Genomic DNA, 14382 nt, shown 5'->3' with positions numbered 1-14382 from the left:
CATCCAAATCATTGATATGGACTGTGAACAGCTGTGACCCCGAGTACTTTTAAAAAATTCATTCATGGGACATGGGTGTCGCTGGCTGGCCTGCATTTATTGCCCATGCCTAGTTGCCCAGAGGCAGTTGAGAGTCAACCAAATTGCTGTGGCTCTGGAGTCACATGTAGGCCAGACAAGGTAAGGACGGCAGATTTCCTTCCCTAAAGGACATATGTGAACAAGATGAGTTTTTACAACAATTGACAATGGTTTCTTGGTCATCGGTAGATTCCTAATTCCAGAATCTACTGATGACAATGAAACCATTGCCCCCACCAGGCTCTCAGGTGAAAGTGAAGATGTCTGTGGCATTGCATTGTAACACTCAAAAACTTGTCTACTCATACATCATTTACTGATCCTAAACAACTCTCTACCATGTGGAATTAAATGTTTGGTTATGATTACAAAAATCACAACGTGTATCCCAGCAATCAATCTCAATCAACATTAGTGGAAGATGACGTTGCAAGCTGAATAGACTTACATGCCATTTTGGGGTGAAATGTGTTACATAACTAGGTTTGGTGAACATTTTCTAAACACCGTAAGTAGCCTCACAACACCAGGTTAAAGTCCAACAGGTTTATCTGGTAGCACGAGCTTTCGGAGCGTTGCCCCTTCATCAGGTGAGTGAAGAGTTCAGTTCACAGACAGGGCATATATAGACACAAACTCAATTACAAGATAATGGTTAGAATGCGAGTCTTAACAGATACTCAAGTCTTTACAGATGCAGACAATGTGAATGGAGAGAGGGTTAAGCACAGGTTAAAGAGGTGTGTATTGTCTCCAGCCAGGGCAGTTAGTGAGATTTTGCAAACCCAGGCAAGTCGTGGGGGTTACAGGTAGTGTGACATGAACCCAGGAACCCAGTTGAGGCTGTCCTCATGTGTGCGGAACTTGGCTATCAGTTTCTGCTCTGCGATTCTGCGTTGTCGTGAAGGCCACCATGGAGAACACTTACCCGAAGCTCAGAGGCTGAATGTCCTTGACTGCTGAAGTGTTCCACGACAGGAAGGGAACACTCCTGCCTGGCGATTGTCGAGCGACTTCCATTCATCCGTTGTCGTAGCGTCTGCATGGTCTCGCCAATGTACCATGCCTCAGGACATCCTTTCCTGCAGCGTATCAAGAATCGGTTGCATTCTTAGGCACACGCATCTCCACCAAGGACAGTCACCTCAGCACTTCACTGTACCGCAAGCCCACAGATAATCTCACAATGCTCCACTTCTCCAGCTTCCACCCTAAACACATTAAAGAAGCCATCCCCTATGGACAAGCCCTCCTATACACAGGATCTGCTCAGATGAAGAGGATCGCAACAGACATCTACAGATGCTGAAAGACGCCTTCATAAGAACAGGATATGGCGCTCGAGTCATCGATCGACAGTTCCGACGTGCCACAGTGAAAAACCGCACCGACCTCCTCAGAAGACAAACACGGGACACGACGGTCAGATGACCCTTCGCCGTCCAGTACTTCCCCGGAGCGGAGAAGCTATGACATCTTCTCCGGACCCTTCAACATGTCATCGATGAAGACGAACATCTCGCCAAGGCCATCCCCACAGCTCCACTACTTACCTTCAAACAACTGCACAACCTCAAACAGACCATTGTCCGCAGCAAATATCCAGCCTCCAGGAGAACAGCGACCACAACACTACACAACCCTGCCACAGCAACCTCTGCAAGACATGCCGGATCATCAACACGGAAGCCATCATCTCACGTGAGAACACCATCCACCAGGTACACGGTACATACTCTTGTGACTCGGCCAACATTGTCTACCTGATACGCTGCAGGAAAGGATATCCCGAGGCATGGTACATTGGGGAAACCATGCAGACACTATGACAACGGATGAATGGACACCACTCGACAATCACCAGGCAGGAGTGTTCCCTTCCTGTTGGGGAAGACTTCAGCAGTCAAGGGCATTCAGCCTCTGACCTTCGTGTAAGCGTTCTCCAGGGCGGCCTTCACAACACACAGAAACGCAGAATTGCTGAGCAGAAACTGATAGCCAAGTTCCGCACACGAGGACGGCCTCAACCGGGATCTTGGGTTCATGTCACACTATCTGTAACCCCCGGTTTGCAAAATCTCACTAACTGTCCTGGCTGGAGAAAACACACCTCTTTAACCTGTGCTTAACTCTCTCTCCACTCACATTGTCTGCACCTGTAAAGACTTGAGTATCTGTTAAGACTCGCATTCCAACCATTATCTTGTAATTGAGTTTGTGTCTATATATGCCCTGTTTGTGAACTGAACTCTTCATTCACCTGATGAAGGGGCAATGCTCCGAAAACTCGTGCTACCAGATAAACCTGTTGGACTTTAACCTGGTGTTGTGAGACTACTTACTGTGCCTACCCCAGTCCAATGCCGGCAACTCCACATCATTTCGAAACACCAGTAGAGTTCGCCCAAAATACTCAAATCAAAGGTAGTAAAATATTCTTTGTTTCTCTTCAGAAGTAAACATTTATGCATCAGCCTCAATCACTTTAGGAGTAAGGAGGCTGCCAAAGGGATACCTATTTCACAATGAGGTGAAGTCAGTAATTTGTGGTCAATTGTTCTGACTTGGTCAGATTTAGTGACTGATGACTGAGAAAGAAATAGCTAATCCTTCAAAGCTAGCACTGACGTTTAATTGCTACAATTTATTGCCAGAATGAAAGACCAAGACAATTTAATATGACAGTTTACATAATTAAAGAAGCTTGCTATTTTGTGCAGTTCAGAATCTGGCCTCTATGTCACAAAAACATTACCAATTGAAACTGGAGAATTGATCAATTGAAAGTGAACAAGCATCAATAGAATCAAAGATATGATTTCGGACTATATAATTAACTAACAAAGAGAAAATGGAGATACAAGAATAACAGAAGATGCAACTTAAAATCTTCCTGCAACAGTACTCAGCAAGATCTTTTACTGCTCCTCTGAAAATAGTCTGTAGCGAAATCCTTAGAGGACTTCAAGAGCATTTAATTTGTCCTCAAATACCTACTAGTTGTTGTATTAAAAATGAAATCCAGAAGACAATGATTTATAGGGTCATCAACTTACGATGATAAATATCTGCCTACAATTCACAAACATTTGGAACTGTATCACAGCAGAGTAAAGATGTTCTATGTGGGTGTTTGACAATGGAACAATTCCCATAGACGTACAAGGCGTGAAGTATGTGATCTAGGAATGCCTCAAACTGGGATTTTTATTCATGCAATTAATTATAGGATGAAATTACCAGATCGCTCCTGCATTCACAGATGCACAATGTCATGCAACTTGAAAATCAAAGCCAACTAATTTTAGAAGTTTTAAAAGTGGGTGCTGGAAATCAAATAAAAACAGAAATACAGAAAATACTCAGCAGACTCAATAGCATTTGTGGAGAGAGGAATAGAGCTAAAAGTTCAGGTTGATGACCTTTCATCAGAACTGGCAAAGTTAGAGATGCGTCACTCTACCCACAGCTGATAATAACAAGCTGCGACATGAAGAGGGAATGAGTTTGAGTTAGCCATGTAGCATTTATCAATACCATTTATCAGTACAAATGAAGTTTACCATCACATTATAAGTTAGCTATAGTCAGATTCACAAAAGGCACAATTACATCTAATTATTTTGTTTGTTCAGAGGATGTGGGCATCACTGGTCAGGCCAGCATTTATTACCCATCCTAATTGTCCTTGAGAAGGACAAAGACAAGCAAAGTGAAGATTGCTTTAAAAAAATCTTGTACAACTCTCACCCGTTTCTGATGTAATTAAATAGTCCACAACTTCTAGAAACAGAAATATTTTGAAAAGTAAAACATGGTACACAATACAGGTTGGAGCTTGAATTTTTGGAAGAGTTGCAAAATACCTGATCTTCACATTCATGTTTCAGGGACTTGTTGAAACATAGGAATTAATTTCTAGGAGAAATTAAAAACACAAACAGGTTGCTTAATTCAACCACTCTACAAAAGTAGGCGTTATAATTCCTGTTCCCTTATGACATTATTCTTTTAAATTCAAACACCTTTCTAACCTATTTTAATTGTTGACATGGTCTTTGCTACAGTTGCTAATGTATTCTACAGTTTCATAACCCTATATAAAAAAACCTATCTGCCCTAAATCTCCTAAATTTATACTATTGTCTATGCCCGCTCATTCTGGACTCCTATATCAACCATCCCGTTATCATTTTAATTATCCCTATCAAATTATCCTTTGTTCTCCTCCGTTCCAATGAAAACAATCCTATTTTCCTACACCTGAAAGCAATCTTGTGGATCTGCACTTCACACTTTCTCAATTTATACCAGCAAGTTATTTTCTCGACACAGATGTGAAATTATACATTATATTGATCAAACATTTTATTTCAATCTTCAGTCTGCACAGAAAGGATACTCTAGCATTTTCACATTTTGTTTGTGGAGGTTACCCTTCATAGCAGATGCATGGGTCTGAATGGCCTACACCTTGTTTGTATGCTCTTGATGCATTAGGTAATTTCTGTATTCATGGTCTATCCTATAACTTGCTGCCTTATGAAATAAGATGGGTTAATGGCGAAATGTTCTTTTTTGCATGTGACTGCTGTTTACTGCAGTAACACTTCAAACCAGTATTTAGAACACAATGTAAATTGGTAGGAACATCAATTCTCATCACTCAATAATATTGTATCAAGATTAAATAGAATTTAATTTATTTAAAGATTGTCACATTTCACATGATAAAAAGCATATACTTTATATTTTACTAACATCAATCAGTTTTATTTCCATACATATGTATAAGAATGATTGAATCTTTCTAAAAATCTGGTTGGCAATGAAAATAGGTACCATAAATTTATTAAACGTCCCATAAAGTTTATCTGTGCATTGCTCTGACATCAGTAACAGGGATAACCAGGTTTAAATCCAATTTGTCATGCTCCTGTAATTCTATACACTTCAATCTTCACCAATCGTCTGCAATGCAAAACTCCACTGAAAATAAATGGATAAATGAATAGTCTAGCCAATAAAAATCTTTCACAAATCATTTATGACTTATTTCTAAACCATTTTGCTAACTAAAAATGTATTTCTTCTCTGTGCAATCATTGTTCAACTCATGCAAGTATGATCATATTTTATACATTAGAATAATGTAGTCTATTAAGTTTATATATTGTTATCCCTGTTACTGATAAAGAACAAAGAACAAAGAAAATTACAGCACAGGAACAGGCCCTTCGGCCCTCCAAGCCTGCACCGACCATGCTGCCCAACTTAACTAAAACCCCCTACCCTTCCGGGGACCGTATCCCTCTATTCCCATCCTATTCATGTACTTGTCAAGACGTCCCTTAAATGTCACTACCGTATCTGCTTCCACTACCTCCCCCAGCAACGAGTTCCAGGCCCCACTACCCTCTGTGTAAAAAATCTGCCTCATACTTTAAACCTTGCCCCTCGCACCTTAAACCTATGCCCCCTAGTAATTGACTCTTCCACCCTGGGAAAAAGCTTCTGACTATCCACTCTCTCCATGCCTCTCATAATCTTGTGGACTTCTATCAGGTCACCCCTCAACCTCCATCGCTCCAGTGAGAACAAACCAAGTTTCTCCAACCTCTCCTCATAGCTAATGCCCTCCATACCAGGCAACATCCTGGTAAATCTTTTCTGTACCCTCTCCAAAGCCTCCACATCCTTTTGGTAGTGTGGCGACCAGAATTGAACACTATATTCCAAGTGCGGCCTAACTAAGGTTCTATAAAACTGCAACATGACTTGCCAATTTTTAAACTCAATACCCTGGCCGATAAAGGCAAGCATGCCGTATGCCTTCTTGACTACCTTCTCAACCTGCATTGCCACTTTGTGACCTGTGTACCTGTACACCCAGATCCCTTTGCCTCTTAAGGGTTCTGCCATTTATTGTATATTTCCTATCTGTATTAGACCTTCCAAAATGCATTACCTCACATTTGTCCGGATCAAACTCCATCTGCCATCTCTCCGCCCAAGTCTCCAGCTGATCTATATCCTGCTGTATTCTCTGATGGTCCACATCGCAAATCCACCAACCTTAGAACATAGAACATTACAGTGCAGTACAGGCCCTTCGGCCCTCGATGTTGCGCCGACCAGTGGTACCAATCTAAAGCACCTCTAATCTACACTATTCCAATATCATCCATATGTTTATCTAATAACCACTTGAACGCTCTCAACGTTGACGAGTCCACCACTGCTGCAGGTAGGGCATTCCACGCCCTTACTACTCTCTGAGTAAGGAACCTACCTCTAACATCTGTCCTATATCTCACAGGACAGATGTTAGAGGTAGGTTCTTTAATGCCCTGCCTGCAGCAGTGGTGGACTCGTCAACGTTGAGAGCGTTCAAGTGGTTATTGGATAAACATATGGATGATATTGGAATAGTGTAGATTAGAGGGACTTTAGATTGGTACCACTGGTCGGCGCAACATCAAGGGCCGAAGGGCCTGTACTGCGCTGTAATGTTCTATGTTCTAAGGTTGGTGGATTTGTGATGAGGACCATCAGAGAATACAGCAGGATATAGATCAGCTGGAGACTTGGGCGGAGAGATGGCAACCTTTGTGTTGTCCGCAAACTTACTAATCAATCCAGGTACAGTTTCCTCCAAATCATTTATATATATTACAGCAAAGGTCCCAGCACTGATCCCTGAGGAACACCACTTGTCACAGCCCTCCATTCAGAAATGCATCCTTCCACTGCTACCCTCTGTCTTCTTTGACCGAGCTAGTTTTGTATCCACCTTGCCAGCTCACCTCTGATCCCATGTGACTTCACCTTCTGCACCAGTCTGCCATGAGGGACATTGTCAAAAGCCTTACTGAAGTCCATGTAGACACCATCCACTGCCCTACCCTCATCAATCATCTTCTTCATTTCCTCGAAAAACTCGATCAAGTTCGTGAGACACGACCTCCCCTTGTTGCCTCTGACTAATACGTGCACTTATTTCCAAGTGGGAATAAATCCTGTCTCGAAGAATCCTCTCCAATAATTTCCCTACCACTGATGTAAGGCTCACCAGCCTGTAATTACCTGGATTATTCTTGCTACCCTTCTTAAACAAAGGAACAACATTGGGTATTCTCCAATCCTCTGGGACTTCCTCTGTAGCCAATGAGGATACAAAGATTTCTCTCAAAGCCCCAGCAATTTCCTCCCTTGCCTCTGTCAGAGCAATGCACAGATAAACGGGTTATGGGACATTTAACAAATTTAAAGTACACATTTTCACTGCCAGTCAGATTTTTAAAAAAGTTGCAATCATTCTTAGCACATGCACGTGTACGACAATTAAAGCGATCGATGTTAGTAAAATATACAGTATATGCTTTTTATAATGTGAAATGTGAAAACCTTTAAAGTAATTAAATTCTACTTAATCCTGTTGAAATAATATTGAATTATGAGAATACTGATATTCCTACCAATTTACATGATGTTCTAAATATTGGTTTCAACTAGTGTAAAAAATAAAATTTCTCCAATACTAACCCCCTCATTTCACAAAGTAGCAAGTTAAAAGGTGGATGATAAATACAGAAATAAACACTGCAGTACCTTGCACGTATAGCCATGAACCAACATGTGGAGGGCCATGATTAGTAACACCCTCTTAGTGCATGGTACCTGAAGAGAGGGAGATGTCACCTGCAAATGAAGAAATTACACTTTTTGCAATGTTGTAGTTTAGGAAGGGTTAGACTGTGTGACATTTGACAAATAGCAAATAAAGATGTGTTGATTAAATACAAATTACCAATTCTTTTTTTCATTTTTTGAAGCACTGTGTTGCATTTTCTCAAAGATTATATTTAATGTAAGGATCCTGTTGCATTCAGTTTCAAAAATGTTGGTTCTGTAACTACATTAAGAATGCTCAAAAATGCATACTTCTATTTCTAGCCACTGACCTTTCCCAAATAACTTTGAAGTACAGGGTGACTGATTGCCAGGGGAGGGTAATATGCTCAAACAACCAAGTAAAATATTTTTTGAAGTAACAACCTTTGATCCTCAAGAAATTTTGAGGGTGAAGACTTCGGCAAGCACTGAAGACATGAAGTGCAAACAAAGTTTCTAGGCAGTGAAGTGTTGCTTTAGGCCACAAAGCTGTGGTCAGCACAGAACCTTCAATTATTGTACTCTACATAAAGTACATTGTTATAGAATGTCATAGTAAGAATCGTCCTATTTGAATGTATCTTCTGATGTTTTCAGCAGGTATGAGCATGCGCGAATGACATCATCCGTAACGCGGGCTTTCATGGGTTTAGTCTTTCCACGAGGAATTTGTGTAACCAGCTGCCTTCAGTTCTGAGTTCATGCTGTACTGTATTTTGATATTTTTATAAGAAGATTGAATATCACAACGCAATCAACTGTCTTTTGTGGCCAAGTTGTCACATTTTGGTGACGAGAAAATGGTAAAATGAAAGGAAAAACAAAATCAAGGTTCAGCATAGCGCTCCAAAATTTTCCAGTGAGTAGCTAGTTTGCAACATGGGGTGCGGTCGAGGACTATGATCAGTGAGTTTGAGGGCGTACTAACAGAAAACAGGATAGCAGCAGGATACCATGGCTATGTTCAGGACTATCAAAGAGTTTGTTTATTTTTTATTTATTGGTGTCACAAGTAGGCTGATATTAACACTGCAATGAAGTTACTGTGAAAATCCCCTAGTCGCCACACTCTGGTAACCTGTTCGGATACACTGAGGAAGAATTTAGCATGGCCAATGCACCTTGCCAGCACGTTTTTCAGACTGTGGGAGGAAACCGGAGCACCCGGAAGAAACCCACGCAGACACGGGGAGAACATGCAGACTCCACACAGACTGTGACCCAAGCTGGGAATTGAACCCGGGTCCCTGGCACTGTGAGGCAGAAGTGCTACTGTTTGCATTTGTGGAAGAGAACGGGGATTGGACTGAATATGTGGAAGAGTTGGTGCACTTTTTCTTGGCAAATGGGATTGAAGATGAGGGTAGGAACCACTCAATTCTCCTCTGCATGTGTGGGGCAAAGACTTACAAGCTGGTGAGGAACTTAGCAACACAAAGGGACCAGGAGGACATTTAATTTGTGGATTTAGTTGCACTTGTTCAGAATTACCACAATCCTAAGCCCTTACACCCAGTGGTTCAAATTCCACAGTAATTTTCAGAAGACAGGACAGTCTGTAGCTAAATTTGTTGCTGAGTTACTTTAGCTCTCTGAACATTGTGAATTTGTAGCAGTATTAATGGACCTACTCCGGGACAGACTAGCCTGTGGCATTAATGAGGACAGCATCAACCAGAAGATGGTGCCACCAGCATCACTACACCCGTAGGAGTGACCTGATTGTCTGTGGTCGAGACTTCACGTGGACTTTGCAAGGTCTTTTATGGGTTATATGTTTCTATTCATTGTGGACTCGCATTCTAAATGGTTTGAATTACACATCATGAGCAACATTACCGCTCCCATTACAATAAACTATGTCAAGTTTTCACAACTCATGGTTTACCAGATTCTCTTATTACTGATAACGGTAATGAATGATGAGGGACATTCATGCACAGATACTCAGCCTACCCTGCGCCCACAAGTCCAGGTCCATTGAAACAAGCCTCACCAGTGTCTACTGAGTCACTAGTGGTACTGCACACATCACCACATAGTTGCAACGCTCCCGAAAGACTGAATATAGTTGAGACATGAATTTCATTATGTTTCTTTCCTGAAGGAGGATTTAAGTTAAGAGGCAGGGGAGGTGTTATAATAAGCATCTTCCTATTTGAATGTATATACTGATGCCTTTAGAAGGTATGAGCATGCATGAGTGACCTCATTGGTAGTATGGGCTTTCCCAGGTTTAGTCTTACCACGAAGGACCTGTGTGACCAACTGCCTTCAATTCGGAGTTCATGCTGCACTGTATTTCGATACTTTAATAAGTAAAGATTAAATATCACAATGTGTTTGACTACCTTTTTGTGGCCAAGTTACCACATACCCATAAATCGATGAGGTAAGTGTGTGGTTGTTCTGAAAGGGGCGAGTTGAAAGTTTTGCAGTAATGTTAATGCCTTAAAATTGTTTGATGACCATTTGCCCGATAGCTTGGAAAGAAATTACGTTAGTATTGAAGGACAGATCACAGGCATCAGCAAAAAAATTATATAAATGCAGCAGTCTACAATGTATCATTTGCATTTTTATATCACATGCCCAAGAGCACAAGCTGCAAATAAATCCATCAACCCCACACAGATGATACTGATTGCACAAGTTGAAAAAAGGACAGAATTTGAAGATCTAACCCTGCAAGTCTATCCGTGCACAAATCCTCGAATTTGCTACAGACACCTTCTGCTGGTCTCAAACTAAGTAACAATAACCAAAATAATTATGAAAATGTTTTGCTGTTGTGCTCTTTATCTGGAAGCTAAATATGCTTAGTACCAAGAATACCAACCTTTTCTTATTGTGAAACCTTATGGACAAAGCACTGAAAAACAGTTAAGGCACACTGCATATTAAACCAAGTTAAAATATCAGCAGATTGTTAGCTAAATGCATAGGTTGTATAGCTTACAGAATACAATAATTCTCCATAGATTAAAATCTTGATTCTTCAAAAAGGACAGAGGAATAATGAGTGGTGGGGGTGCTATCTGGACAAAGTAGCCGACAACTGCTCTTTTTAATGAACAGCAAAAACTGAGGTACTTTATTGAATTATATGAAGATCTGTTCAACAGATTTTTTTTGTATGACATTTGCTTGTCCAATCTTAAGAGGTATTAATTTATTCATTTTAAAATGAATAAATGCCTCCACTACAAAAAAGGAATATCCTGATCTTGTTCAAACATCTGTCCTTAAATATCAATTATAGCAATTTGTGTCGATCCACATTTTCAACATTATGGTGATCCTGCCATTGCTCTCCTACTGATGCTACTGGACTTGCATTTTGGAGCACACCTTATTCTGCATCATTGACCAGTTCAGCACAGAGGGAATACCCTAAATTCCAGGTTTCCATGGATCAGAAATATTTCACAAAACCAAAGCCACACCCGACCATAAAGGTGATATGATCATTTATTCTGCAAAGTATGGCAGATTACATTATATATGCTTTTTATGGAAAATGCTCTCCTTGAGCAGTTCCACCTCCTTTACAATTTAAAAGTAATTCACAAGATTATTTTTCTTGATCAGATTTACAACACATACAGAAACCAATCGTGTGCCCAGAAGGTTCCAAGCCAGGTTACTGATAAACCCACACAGAGTTTGTTTCCCAATACAGTGTGTATTCTCTCCCAAAGGACACCCAGCTCATCCAAATCTTAATATTTTAGGTAAAGATCAGTAACTGGCAAGTCCTAAGGATGTGGAGATCCAGGCTGGCGTTGGACTGGATCAAGTCTTAAGGATCGCAAAAGGCATTTAGTACTGCTTGAACCTAACCAATACAAAGATTGTGCAGGAAAAATGGGTTGAGGTCAAGGGTCAGCCACAAAGTTATTAAATGGCACTCCTATTTCTTAAATAGAAGTAGACCAGATGATCCCTTGGGCCTGCTCCACCATTCAATATAAACATGGCATTTTTTGTGCCCGAGGTTCACTTACAAATCCCCTCCTCATATCCCTCAATTTCCAAGAAATCAAAAATTTGTCTCTGAGAGTGCCATAAAAGTCTGTGGATAGCTGTAAGCATAACGAACAGTGAGTGGCATTTGTTCACTGCTGAAATTCCTGGCCTATGTCTTCATCTGTATTACAGGCACTCATTTTATCTTAAAAAGGCGAATCACCATCATAATCCATTTAAATGTCTAGTAATGTTTCACCAATATCATCTGGGAACCAGCAGGAATTAATGAACCTGGCCTATTCTGTGACATACTCTCTTCCACCTTCTTCTGTCAGGAAAGATACAAAAGTCTGAGATCACGTACCAACCAACTCAAGAACAGCTTCTTCCCTGCTCCCATCATACTTTTGAAAGGACCTACCTTATATTAAGTTGATCTTTCTCTACACCCTAGGCATGACTGTAACACTATATTCTGCACCATCTTATTTCTTTCTCCCCTATGTATCCTATGAACAGTATATTTCGTCTGTACAGTGCACAAGAAACAATAATTTCACTGTATACCAATACATGTGACAATAATAAATAGAATAAAAAACATACAACACATTTAGAATTTGAATGGAGTTTCTTCAGTTTCATTGCCACTTTAAAGGGCTGGGTCAGAATTATGTACAATATTTCATTACATACTACTTCAGGTCCAATTAAAGTATCGTATATTTATAATTAATGCTGGGTTGCAGGTTTTGCTACACCAATGGTAAGTCAAACATTAAGTGCAGAAACAAGAACCATTTCCTCCCCGCCCAAAAAATGTTTTACCCACTCAACTGGGCACCACAGTGGCAATTACTGCTGCCTCACAGTGCCAGGGACCTGGGTTCAATTTTGGCCTTGGGTGACTGTGGGGTGTTTGCACATTCTCCCCATGTCTGTGTGGGTTTCCTTCAGGTGCTCCAGTTTCCTCCCGCAATCCAAAAGATGTGCAGGTTAGGCGGATTGGCCCTGCTAAATTGACCCTTAGTTTCAGGGTAAATACATGGGCTGAGCAGGATTGTTGTCGGTTCAGGCTTGATGAACCGAATGGTCTCTCCTTCTGCACTGTGGGGATTCCATAATAATTCTATGATAATTCAACAGTAGAATAGCCACAAAAGAGTGGGAAATTTGTGCAAAATGATGCAGCCACGGCACAACATAGGAGGGAAAAGTGTAACACGCATGCAACTAAGATTTAATACGCCAGGTAGTTGAGCAAACAGGTAACTGCATTCACTCGATTGCCAACTTCAGAACCTCCAACTAGAAAGAGAGAGAATGACCTGGACATGAAGCCACCGCCACTCCCCATGGTGCACACGTGAGGCTCATCCGGGACACAGCAGCGGGAAAGGGGGCGGGGTCTCCCTTCCCCCAACAACAACAATCAGCAGCAGCTCGCTCACCGCCTCGAGCTCCCCGGGGGGGCGCGCGAGCGAGCGCCTCGAGCTCCCTGCGGGGGCGCGTGAGCGAGCGCCTGTCTCCCCCCCCCAGGGGCGCGCGTGAGCGAGCGCCTCTCTCCCGCCCCGGGGCCGTTAACAACTTTTTTAAAAATCCAACACAATCGGCTCAGAGCGGACACCGACGCGGCTTCCAATTGCTAAACAATGAGGGATCAGCGCCAACCGGCCGTGTGCTGATTGTGTGAGGAGAGTTAAAAATACCTATATTTTTTTTTTAAAAAGGGGACGGTAAGGCCAAGCCTGAACCCGCTCAGAAGAGTTAATTCCATTTGTTTTCTTGTTTTAATTATGAAGCGGCTTGTTGGGACAGACCATCCGACCGAGTCCGTTAGCAGGGATGCGACGACCGAGAGAGAGGGAAAGAAAGGAGGGAGGCGATAGGGCGGAGTGCCTGAAAGTGGGCTCGGTTTTCATTCTGCGGGGGTTTCCGTACCTATTGCATACAAGTTAGTGGTGCTGAGATCGCTCCCCTCATCCTGAGCTCCTGCATCCTATTCGAAGCGGGCAGCCAACACAGCCGCGGCCACCGCTGCCGTTTGGTTCACTCCAACCTTCGAAAAAAAACTCCCACTCCCCGTCACGTAATGGACTTGTCCTGGGAGGATGGCCAGAGGTAAGGAGCAGGCAACTGGGAACAAGTTACCTTTCCCACCTCAACAGGTCCCAGAGTTTCTGCACTCAACTATTTGGGTGGGGGGGGGGGGGGGGGTTTGCAGTGTATTTCACTTATGCTATTTAGGAGGCGCATAGCAAGATTCCAGAAACAGCAATGAAATACATGATCAGAGCTCTTTCGAGGGGACCTTTCAGATCTTTCGGGTCCACCTAAAAGGGAAGGGAAAACAGGACCCTAATTTAACATTGCATCTGAAAGACCTCCAGTGCAGGACTTGCACAGCACTGGATTACAGCCTACATTGTGTTCAAATTTCTTTCTTTCTTCTTTCCAGACTGGTTGGATGGGTTTCTTTATTCATTTGTGGGACATGGGTGTCGCTGGCTCACCAGCCATTGCCCATCCCTAGTTGCCCCTGTTCAGAGGGCAGTTGAGAGTCAACCACATTGCTGTGGCTCTGGAGTCATATGTAGGCCAGACCAAGTAAGGATGGCAGATTTCCTTCCCTAAAGGATATTTGTGAACCAAATG

At 42.0% G+C, this 14382-nt stretch overlaps 1 protein-coding gene across 3 annotated transcripts in view; it reads right to left on the bottom strand.

Annotated features, from left to right (window-relative positions):
* Positions 1-14382, bottom strand: part of LOC144494833 (E3 ubiquitin-protein ligase RNF38) — a 195147-nt gene that overhangs the window by 118921 nt on the left and 61844 nt on the right. The window contains exon 1 of one of the 3 annotated variants that reach the window (XM_078214237.1): positions 13669-13781. The exons of the other annotated variants lie outside the window; for them this stretch is intronic. The gene's annotated coding sequence lies outside the window, so the exon portion shown is untranslated. Of the gene's footprint in view, positions 1-13668; positions 13782-14382 lie in introns of those variants that run through there. 3 annotated transcript variants of the gene reach the window in all.

This window comes from Mustelus asterias, chromosome 6, assembly GCF_964213995.1.
Source record: "Mustelus asterias chromosome 6, sMusAst1.hap1.1, whole genome shotgun sequence".
NCBI lineage: Eukaryota > Metazoa > Chordata > Chondrichthyes > Carcharhiniformes > Triakidae > Mustelus > Mustelus asterias.
This window is presented reverse-complemented; position numbering and strand designations above follow the sequence as displayed.